General features: G+C 42.3%; 1 long non-coding RNA gene across 1 annotated transcript in view; it reads left to right on the plus strand.

Moving 5' to 3' along the window:
• LOC137299537 (uncharacterized) overlaps window positions 1–11249 on the plus strand; it is a 30440-nt gene extending 19191 nt beyond the window's left edge. The window contains exon 4 of the long non-coding RNA XR_010957916.1: window positions 11030–11249. This is a non-coding gene — a long non-coding RNA (uncharacterized lncRNA). The remainder of the gene's footprint in view (window positions 1–11029) is intronic.
• Window positions 11250–12006: the final 757 nt, after the last annotated feature.

Genomic DNA, 12006 nt, shown 5'->3' on the forward strand with positions numbered 1-12006 from the left:
AACATAAGTCACCAGAGTTGATTTTTGGCTGAGCTATACCCCATAAAGGTGCATAATTGAGTCGTAACCAAGCAGATGTATGAGTGGGAGATTGCTTACATCAGATGTCTGCCTATAATGTGCATGTTTGCTGAATGGTGCATAGTGCATTTACATTGATGGCTACCTCCTCCTATGCTCTTCATGAGCAATTCATCTGAGTACTTGCCCTCCGTCAGTACTGGTGGGGGCCTTCCTTCTCTGGTGCACTTGCTCCAATAATATTGCAATGACTCCATCTGAAAAATGAGACATCCTGTGGCCAGCACAAATAAAAGCAGACAAAGCAAAATTCCCAACGTCCTTCCTCTTCCCAGTATTGCTGACAAAAAAAAAGGCTACCCTTTAAAGTGCTGTAGGGCCTTTAAAGGCCTGCAGCAGCATGAGATTTCCTGTCTGCAAACAAACAAGCTCCTAATCAGTGGTTTTATTCACACTGGGAGCTTGCCCACAGAATGTTAATTAGGCTGATCCCGGAAATACAAGCTGGGATAAAACACTAACAATCCATGCATTTTAATGATCCACCACTCAATGTCTGCCCGATCAGAAAATCCACACCGTAGTCATGAAGAGGGAAGGGGATGAAAGAAGAGAAAATTGGGGTGAAACCCCATCCCCCTAGATTGGTGGGCAGGATTATATATAGGCCTATAAAAGGAACACTGCTGGCTTAAAATTACTCACTAGCACTGCAAGTAAAAATCCCCATCAGTCCTGCTCCTGTTGCTTGACCCTGATATAAGTGCGATTCACTTTTCATGTCACTTAACTTCAGTACAGGTATAATGATGAATTTTAAGTCCTGCTCTTGGGATATTTTATTGCATTTCAGCACACTCTTGCCTAGTTTGGATAGGCTTCTGTTGTTATATTAATCTCCTGGGAACTAAATTACCTTTTCAGCTTTCAAAATACACACTTGTTTTCTGTTATATTATGAACATCTGCAAAATTATTTATGTGTTTTTAACAGGCATTGGTGAGCCAGCAAGCCAAAGCTGCAAGCTGCAATGAGCTAGGTCATTTTGGCTGGATGAATTCCCAACTAACTTTTGCTTTTTCTCCTTTGTTTTGAGAAAAAACAGAGAAAGAATACATTTTCCATCTTTTAACCCATTCAGTACTAAAGAAATCACATGAAAGGTCTCAGTTTTGATCTCTGGTCTGCGCTGAGTTAACTGGGCATCGATAGGATGTTAACAACAACTTGCATTTATATGGCACAGTTTACATAGTTAAACGACCCACTGGAGCATTATTAGACAAAAAAAATTGACACCGAGCCAAAGAAGGAGACATTAGGACAGGTAACCAAAAGCTTGGTCAAAGAGGTAGGTTTTAAAGAGTGCCTTAAAGGAGGTGGAGAGGCAGAGTGCCTTAGTGAGCCAGGGCAATAAAGCGGAAAAGTCAGCCAGGTTTGCTTGCTTCTGATTGCTGATCAGTGATCTCTCCTGCAAATTGGACCTGAAGCCCGAGGACCTGGAGCTCAGTATAAATCGGCATCTTCAGGAGAAAAAGGGAGAGTGCAGAAAGAAAATTATTTGAGGTTACTTTCACTGCAGTCACTGGTCATCATTATAACTGCCCTGAGGTTGGGGACTGTCGCAAGGAATAATATAATGGATTTGTGGGGAGGAAGTTGAGAGAAAATTTCACGCAGTGCCTTCTGTCTTCCTCTGGAAGTAGCTGAATGGATTCTTTTCCCATGAGGATGCAACAGCAGCATCGTCATGGGCGTCTCGGTGTAGCCATTATTTCATGGGAAAAACGGCACAGCCGAAGAACATGGAGTGGGAGGGCACCTAGCGCACCAGTCAAGAAACACCTGGGGTGTCAGTCACTGTAAGACTGACACGCCAGTTATGGGCAGCCTGGAGCATCTGCTCTGAGAATCCTAAATGAGCATTGCAGGAAGCCTGAAGCAAAAGCTAGGAAAAGCCTGGTGGGTAGGCTGTTAAAAACCTGCAGCTTCTTCTGTGACTCTACTATATTAGCGGGATGTAAAAGGAAGTCACTCCTGTATCTGCATGCCATGTCAGTAAGTTTAAAAAACGCTTATGTCATGGCAGATTACGGGAGAATTGCATAACAACAACAACAACTTGCATTTATATAGAGCCTTTAACATAGTAAAACGTCCCAAGGCGCTTCACAAAATTTGACACCGAGACACATAAGGAGGTATTAGGACAGGTGACTAAAAGGTTGCTCATAGAGGTAGGTTTTAAGGAGCTTCTTAAAGGAGGAGAGAGTGGTAGAGAGGCAGAGAGGTTTATGGAAGGAATTCCAGAGCTTAGGGCCTAGGCAACTGAAGGCACGGCCGCCAATGGTAGAGCGATGAAAATCGGAGATGCGCGAGAGGCCAGAATTGGAGGAGCGCGGAGATCTCTTTATAAGACTTCAGAGTGCGAAAAAAAGGATCATATGTTGCAAACTGGAATGGAGCTGTGCTAGAATTAGAAAGACCGTGCTCAAGCACAACCTCAAGCTATATTATATCAGTGACAGCTTGGGAAATCTTGTGGCTGATGAGCTGGTGAGAAGCGATACTTGCAGGTGACTGCTAGTACCGGTACTGGGGCTTAGGTGTTCTGAAGGAGAACGCAGCAGCCTGTGGATATCAACTGGGTTGTTTGAATCAGAAAGAAACTGTTGTAATGTAGGGAAACACAACAAGCAATTTGCGCACAGCAAGGTCCCACAACCAGCCGTGAGATAAATGACTAAATAATCTTTTGTAGTGATGTTGGTTGAGGGATGAATGTTAGCCAGGGCACCAGGGAAGACTGCCCCGCTCTTCAAATAGTGCCATGCGTTCTTTTACATCCACCTGAGAGGGCAGACGAGGCCTCGGTTTAACATCTTATCCGAAGGACGGCACCTCTGACAGTATAACAGGCTCTCAGTACTGCACTGTAGTGTCAGCCTAGATTTTCTGCTCAAGTCTCTGGAAGTAGACTGGAACCCACCACCTAATGATTCAGAGGTGAAAATACTACCACTGAGCTAAGTCAGGCATCTGATCGTATGTGAAAGCTGCTATATAAATTCAAGTTTAAATATAAACGAATCTTCATTTTTAAAGTGCATTTCATGGCCTCAGGGCGTCCTAGGCACTTCACAGCCAATTAAGTACTATTGAAGTGTAGTCACTGTTATTGTGTAGGCAAACATGGAAGCCAATTTGTGCACAGCAATGAGATAAATGACTAGTTAATATGTCATGGTGGTGTTGGCTGAGGGATAAATTTTGGCCAGGACACCAGGAGAACTCCCCTGCTTTTCTTCAAAATAGTGCCATGGGATCTTTTATGTCCACTTGAACAGGCAGACAGGGTCTCTGGCAATACAGTATTCTGTCAGTACAGCATTGAAGTATCATCCTAGATTATACGCTCAAGTCCTGGAGTGGGGTTTGAACTTGCAACCTTCTCACTCAGAGGCAAAAGTATTACCACTGAGCTTTACAGAAGATATATAGGGAAGTCTTTTTAAATTACCTGCTATGGGTATTTTGCCAGTACCATATATGGACTTGGCAGTGTGGCAGTGAAGGTATGTGGAGAGGTGATACTGCCTGTCTTCTGTTTAGTCTGGACCCCTGTTAATCATGGAATAAAAATCCGTGTTTACATGATAGCTGTAAATTTTGCATTTGTTGTGAATTTTCACTGGCTCTCAGTAAATGGTCAGGTATAAACACTGCAGAGTTATTTATACTGATCACATTCCAGACTCTAAATTTTAGCCCGCTGACAGAAGAGCTGACGTGCTGTAAAATAGGAGATTCATACAAGAAGTGAAAATTGCACCGTTGGCCTCCACAGATGGCCTGAAGGTCTAAGCTTCCAGCGGCCAAAACAAAATGGCACCTGACTGCAAGTGTTTCCCGTGCTTTTGCCACCCCTCGTGAGGTGAAATGTCCGTACTCTAGAAGCAGGCCTGTAATATAAGAGGGAAATAGAAAACACTTATAAAAGTCAGTCTCTGTTACACGTGAAGATTTTTTGGGTCTGTTCTGATACTCACTTTCATTACCAACAGTCAGGAGTGTCCCAGGACAGATGTTGTGACTGTTTGGCAAGCACTCTGTGTAAGCTACTGTTTTCTCAAAACATCCTAAGACTTGGTACTCATTTTATCCTCCTCAGAAGGATGAAAGGTTGAATATACATAGGAATTGGACCCAGGTGTCTAGAAATTGGTTTGTGCTAGCCTGCGATCAGAAGAGTGGGGCGATCGGGAGAAGGAGGGAAGCAATTGGAAGAGAGGGGGTGATCGGGAGAGAGGAGGATATATTGTGAAGCATGTAGGAATAACTTAAATTTTTATGGCATATTTTCTTTCCCAATTGGAGGTGTTTTAGCCGAGGAGTGTCCAAGTTGTGGCTTTAAGGCCACGTGAAGCCCCGAGACCTGGCAATCTGGCCCTCAAAGTCCTGGCAACTCACAGAATTACATAGAATTTACAGCGCAGTAACAGGCCTTTGGCCCAACTGGGTCTATACTGGTGTTTATGCTTCACACGAGCCTCTTCCTACTCTACTTCATTTAACCCTATCAGCATAACCTTCTATTCCTTTTTCCCTAATGTACCTATTTAGCTTTCCCTCCATGTCCCGAAGGCTGTGTTGCCTACCCGGTGCCAGGGTTAAGGACATCTCCTCAGGGCTGGAGAGAAACTTGGAGTGGGAGGGGGAGGATCCAGTTGTCGTGGTCCATGTAGGTACCAACGACATAGGTAGGACTAAGAAAGAGGTTCTGCTGAGGGAGTTTGAGCAGCTGGGGACTAAATTAAAAAGCAGAACCACAAAGGTGATAATCTCCGGATTATTACCTGAGCCACGAGCAAATTGGCACAGGTTCAAACAGATCAGAGAGATGAATGCGTGGCTCAAAGATTGGTGTGGGAGAAGTGGGTTTTGATTCATGGGGCACTGGCAGCAGTACTGGGGAAAGAGGGAGCTGTTCCGTTGGGATGGGCTTCACCTGAACCATGCTGGGACCAGTGTTCTGGCAAACCGATTAACTAGGGCGGTAGAGAAGGCTTTAAACTAAATAGAGGGGGGGAGGGCTCAAGTGGGACGAAGCTTAGATTGATGAAGAGAAAAGACAAGGAAGTAGTACAGGAAAGTGATGGGGGTAATGATAAACAGAATATGTCAGGAAGGGACAGAGCGTACAAACATAAGAGTGCACTAGCAAATGGAGCTGGGGTAGGAAAGAATGGTAAAAAGACAAAATTAAATGAATGTGCACAGCATTCTTAATAAGATAGATGAATTGATGGCACAAATAGAAACAAATGGGTATGATCTCGTGGCCATTACAGAGACGCGGTTGCAAGGTGACCAAGGTTGGGAGCTAAATAGTCAGGGTTATTTAACATTTTGGAAGGATAGGAAAAAAGGTAAAGGTGGTGGAGTAGCTCTGTTAATAAAGGATGAAATTGGTATAATAGTGGGAAATGATCTTGGCTCAGAAGATCAAGATGTCGAATCAATTTGGGTGGAGGTAAGAAATAGTAAGGGAAAGAAATCACTGGTGGGAGTAATATATAGGCCTCCTAACGGTAACTACACTGTAGGGCAAAATATTAATCAGGAAATAAGGGGGGCTTGTAAAAAAGGTAATGCAATAATCATTGGCGATTTTAACTTTCACATAGATTGGACAAATCAAATTGGCAAAAATAGCCCTGAGGAGGAGTTCATAGGATCTATTAGGAATTCTTTCTTAGACTAATACGTCGGGGAACCAACCAGGGAACAGGCCATTTTGGATCTGGTAATGGGTAACGAAACAGGATTAATTAATGATCTCAAAGTAAAGGATCCCTTGGGAAGCAATGATCATAACATGATAGAATTTCACAACCAGTTTGAGAGCGAGGATCTTGGGTCTGAAACTACTGTATTAAACTTAAATAAGGGCAATTATAAAGGAATGAGGGCGGAATTGGCTAAAGTGGACTGGGTAAACAGATTAGATGGTATGATGGTGGATAAGCAGTGGCAAACATTTAAAAAGATATTTTATTACTCGCAACAAAAATATATCCCTGTGAGGAGGAAAGACTCCACAAAAAGGGTGAACCAACCATGGCTAACTAAGGAAGTCAAGGATGGTATCAGGTTAAAAGAAAATGCATACAACATGGCAAAGATTACAGGTAAGCCCAAAGATTGGGAAGACTTTAAAAACCGGCAAAGGATGACTAAAAGAATAATAAAGAGGGAGAAAATAAATTATGAGAGTAAACTAGCAAGAAATATAAAAACTGACAGTAAAAGCTTCTAAAAGTATATAAAAGGAAGAGGGTAGCTAAAGTAAACATTGGTCCCTTAGAGGATGAGACAGGGGAAATAATAATGGAAAACAAGGAAATGGCAGAGGAATTGAACAGATATTTTATATCTGTCTTCACAGTAGAAGACACTAATAATACACCAAAATAGTAGAAAATCAAGGGGCAAAGGGGAGGGAGGAACTAAAAACAATCACTATCACTGCAGAAAAAATACTAGGTAAACTAATGGGTCTAAAGGCTGACAAGTCCCCTGGACCTGATGGCTTGCATCCGAGGGTCTTAAAGGAAGTGGCTACAGAGATAATGGATGCATTGGTTGTAATCTTCCAGAATTCATTAGATTCTGGAAAGGTCCCAGCGGATTGGAAAACCGCAAACCTAACACCCCTATTCAAGAAGGGAGTGAGACAGAAAGCAGGTAACTATAGACCAGTTAGCCTAACATCTGCCATTGGGAAAATGCTAGAATCCATTATTAAGGAAGTAGTATCAGGACATTTGGAGACTCATAATACAATCAAGGAGAGTCAACATGGTTTTATGAAGGGGAAATCGTGTCTGACAAATTTATTAGAGTTCTTTGAGGAAGTAACGGGCAGGGTGCATAAAGGGGAACCAATGGATGCAGTATATTTGGATTTCCAAAAGGCATTCGATAATGTGCCACATAAAATATTACTGCACAAGATAAGAGCTCATGGTGTTGGGGGTAATATATTGGCATGGATAGAAGATTGGCTAACTAACAGAAAACAAAGAGTCGGGATAAAAGGGTCATTTTCAAAATGGCAATCTGTAACTAGTGGGGTGCCGCAGGGCTCAGTGCTGGGGCCACAACTATTTACAATATATATCAATGACTTGGATGAAGGAACAGAGTGTCTTGTGGCCAAATTTGCTGATGATACAAAGATAGGTGGAAAAGCAAGTTGCGATGAGGACACAAAGTGTCTGCAAAGGGATATTGACAGGTTAAGCAAATGGGCAAAAATTTGGCAAATGGAATATAATATGGGAAAATGTGAAGTCATCCACTTTGGGAGGAAAAATAAAAAAGCAAAATATTATTTGAATGCAGAAATAGTACAAAATTCTGCCGTACAGAGGGATCTGGGTGTCCTCGTACATGAAACACAAAAAGTCAACATATAGGTGCAGCAGGTAATCCGGAAGGCAAACGGAATATTGGCCTTTATTTCTGGGGGGATGGAGTATAAAAGCAGGGAAGTCATGCTACAACTGTACAGGGTGCTGGTGAGACCAAACCTGGAGTACTGCGTACAGATCTGGTGCCCTTATTTAAGGAAGGACATACTTGCATTGGAGGCAGTTCAGAGAAGGTTCACTAGATTGATTCCGGGTATGGAAGGGTTGTCTTATGAGGAAAGATTGAACAGGTTGGGTCTATACTCATTGGAGTTTAGAAGAATGAGAGGAGATCTTATTGAAACATATAAGATTCTGAGGGGACTTGATAGGGTCGATGCTGAGAGGATGTTACCCCTCATGGGGGAATCTAAAACTCGGGGGCATAGTCTCAGAACAAGGGGTCGCCCATTTAAGACGGAAATGAGGAGGAATTTCTTCTCCCAGAGGGTCGTGAATCTTTGGAATTCTTTACCTCAAAAAGCTGTGGAAGCTGAGTCTTTGAATACATTCAAGGCTGAGTTAGACAAATTTTTAATCAGCAAGGGAGTCAAAGGATATGGGGAAAGGGCGGGAAAGTGGAGTTGAGGTAAAAATCAGATCAGCCATGATCTCATTGAATGGCAGAGCAGGCTCGAGGGGTCGAATGGCCTACTCCTGCTCCTATCTCTTATGGTCTTATGGTCTCTTATGGTCCATCATATCCACACTTTAATTCCTTATTTTTGGTTTGTCCTGTTTGAATTTGTGGTCCTAGAGGTGGGGAAGGGCTGTTCTTAGTGCCAATCCCTCATTGGCGGATAAATCCTAAATCAGGAAATAAGGCAACTTGAGATATATGCAAATGAACAGGAACACCGATTTAATCTTTATATGTGGCTCCTGAGGGCTCAGAGTAAACACCTATGTTTTGCACAACAACAGACTTGGACACCCCTGCTTTAGAGGACAGGTAGGGTGATGTATGGTGGACTTCTGAACTGAACTGATATGCTTTGTATCACATGATTTGAACAGTATTGATATTGGTTTTCAAGTCTCTGAATGCTACAGCATAATAGGACCCCTTATATCATTTACATTTTTGGCCTGAAATTCCTGAAGGCCCGCTCCGACTCCCAGGAGTAAACCAGCAGGACTTCCGGCTGCCAGTCTATCCTGGCCTTGATCCCATCCCTAATCCTAGAGCCGGGAGCATGTGCATAAAAGGAAAGGGCCCCATGCTCCATTTACAGCCTCTCCCTGGGTGCTTGTCTCATGGGGGACCAAGAATTTCGAAGCGGTACCTTGCTGTCCCATCAGGCCGTGGGCTGTTCCAGCCAAAGATGGAACTATAAGAATAAACAAAGCATATGCCATTTTCCCAATGATAATCGATCGCTCTGCGATTGATTACTGCTGGAAAACCAACATTGTGGGCCCCACTTCCACAAGGATAATATCCTAACATCATGCAGGCATATTTGATTTGGGGACAAAGGAGGCAGAACTGCTGGGATTTCTGGCAGGCGGCATGATCCTGTCACTCCCCCCTTCTCTTCTAATGTCAGCACAGGTGAAGGTGCCCTCACTTCCATGGGACTTCTTTTAAAGTTCGGTAAAGAGAAAGAGACCTGACAGAAACAGGTCCTGTCCACATTCTGGCCCCCTCTCCTCCCCATCATTCAGTGTACCCACTACAGTGCCCTCACACGCCCAGGAATTATAGAGCCAATTTTTTCTATAGTCTGATCTTAAACATACGTAAGTGAACAAATCTTCAAGAATAATTTATAGGACATATCTAAAAACTGTTTAGTGTTGTTGGCATGTGTGCATTAGTGTAATTGACGAGCCATTCATTTCTGTATATTGCACTCGTACGCATGATACGAAACACTGTCATATCCTGAACAGTCTTACTACTGTAAACAACACACTCACTCATTCATTCATTTATTCGTTCATTGTAAAATCTGCACGGTTGCCAGGCAATAGGATGGGATTTGTATTCTTAGTGATTCAGTCATCGTTCTATCAGAATGAGATTTTCACAACTGACATTATTCCAGCACTCAGCACTCCACCTTTGTTGCTGTCGTGAGTCACAGCATTTGTTTTTGCGTGCATTAAAATAAGTAGCTTAAAATATATTGTTATTATTCTCATTGTAAAAAATAATCTTAAGGGCTTTATTGTTTTGTTTTTACCCTCTTGATTTCTTTCCTTACATCTACCCCTGAGGTAATGACTCACTGTGGGATATTGTTCCTCGGTGGTGGCAGCCTTCCAGTACCTGCTGTAATTGGCCATTCTTCATGTGTGCACCTGGCAGTGAATGTCAGCAGGCTTTCTGATTGTGGCAGCCATCATAACCAGCCCTGAGTCTGTCTTCACCCAGTGTTCACGCAGTGTACTTTCAGCACAGATGTTTTTTTTCTCGCCTTTTTAGTTTAGGGGTGTTGGGGACCAATTCTACCACCTGCACTTGCTAAGATCAGCTAAGAACAAAGCAGGAGTTCAACTTGGGACCTTCCAGGTCTGTCTTAATGACATATCACACACTGTATTTAGCCATTAAGCTATTTTTTAATAATTCTTTCTCATTATTTTTCTAGCAAAGAGAGCATTAGATGATCAACACCATTCTGTAACCAAGGGCTACATGTGGTTGGATATTTAGGCCAGCTGCCTGGGGTAATTTTCACTAGTGTCAGTTTAACTCAGTTGGTAGCACCTCTTGCTTGTAGGTCAGAAAGTTGAGCACATAATCTCAGTAGACATAAGATCAACTATAGACTTGAGCACAGAGCCCAAGCTGAAACTTCAATGCAGGACTGAGAAAGTGTTGCATTATCAGAGGTGCTGCCTTTCAGGCGAGTGGATGGACTGAAGCCCTGGCTGCTTATTAAGATGGATACAAAAGATTCCATGGCACTGTTTGAAACATACAGGATAGTTCTCCTGATGTCCTGGCCAACATTCCCCCCTCAACTGGATTGCCCCTTGTGAGACCTCACTGGTTTCAAATTGGCTGCTGAGCTTGCCTGCATAACAGTGACTGCACTTCAAATATAAGTGTTTTGGGATGTCCCAAGGACATACAAACACAAGTTTCCTTTTTCAGTTCTATTTTCCATCTAGTGTTGTGGGGGAGTGTCTGATTTCTATTTGAGGATAAAGCTAAGATCAGCAACAAATCATGTAGGGAAAGTGAGGGACCTGTATCTCCGTTCTCCCAGCCCAACACAGTGAGTGGAGTCTCCACTGTGCACTGGGATAAATTTTAAAACATATTTAAACATGTTTAAATGTATTTATACTAATGGTTTGTGCTGGTTGAATCTAGTTTGGGCTCCCTTCAGAGTAACTGGTACAACAGTCAGTCCTTTGAATTTCATTAAATAATACAATTAACAGCGGCATTGCCAAAAGCATGGCCCAGACAGAGATTAGAGTTTTAAAAAATTTTTTCAATGTGTCTTTATCAGGGATGAGAGAAAACCATGTGTTAGCCCCATGTTTAACTATGTGTTTTGTTTTCTTCCTTTAGGGTCTCTGTTGGTTGGTGCCTGCCACCTGTTCCTGGAAAGAATAAGTTTGTATTTATCACCTTATCACGTCCTCAGTATGTCCCAAAGTTCTTCACATCCAATCAATTACTTTTGAAGTGCAGTCACTATTGTGTATTCAAGCACAGCAACCAAATTGCAGACAGCAAATTCCTACAAATAGCAATGATGTGGAGATGCCGGTGATGGACTGGGGTTGACAATTGTAAACAATTTTACAACACCAAGTTATAGTCCAACAAATTTATTTTAAATTCCACAAGCTTTCGGAGGCTTCCTCCTTCGTCAGGTGAACGGTGTGGAAATATATTTTTCCATACCGTTCACCTGACGAAGGAGGAAGCCTCCGAAAGCTTGTGGAATTTAAAATAAATTTGTTGGACTATAACTTGGTGTTGTAAAATTGTTTACAATTTACAAATAGCAAGTGAGAGTAATGAACAATGAAACTGTTTTTGGTGATGTTGGTTGAGGGAGGAATGTTAGTCAAGATACCAGGAGAACTCTTCTTCAATTTGTGCTTTGAATAAACTTTCTAATGTATGAAAATCGCTGTGAACTCTCAAAATATCCATCAATTTAAAAGTTCTGCCCTCATCCCTGATCAGTATGTTTCTCAGTTTGGGCATTACACTGGTGATCTTCTTGCCTGAGCCATAAATCTCTGGAAGTCTACTTTCGAAAAATTAAGTGATTGATTTGTTGCTGTCTTGGATATCTTCCAAATCTTTGATAACTCTGGCACTGTTCACTTCTAAATAAGTTACTGTTATATGGTCTTTCAACACAGCAATGTTTATAGCTATCTAATTTAATCTCAAATGGCTCTATTTTTAGTTGATGGCTTATCCTCTGACTCTTTTTTCCATCGTCAAGAGTTCCCCGGGAATTTTGATCTCTATCCCACTCTTTTCTTCTCCATATAAAAGACCACCTCCATTCATCCACTCTGATGGTT

This window comes from Heptranchias perlo, chromosome 29 (genome assembly GCF_035084215.1).
Source record: "Heptranchias perlo isolate sHepPer1 chromosome 29, sHepPer1.hap1, whole genome shotgun sequence".
NCBI classification, from domain to species: domain Eukaryota; kingdom Metazoa; phylum Chordata; class Chondrichthyes; order Hexanchiformes; family Hexanchidae; genus Heptranchias; species Heptranchias perlo.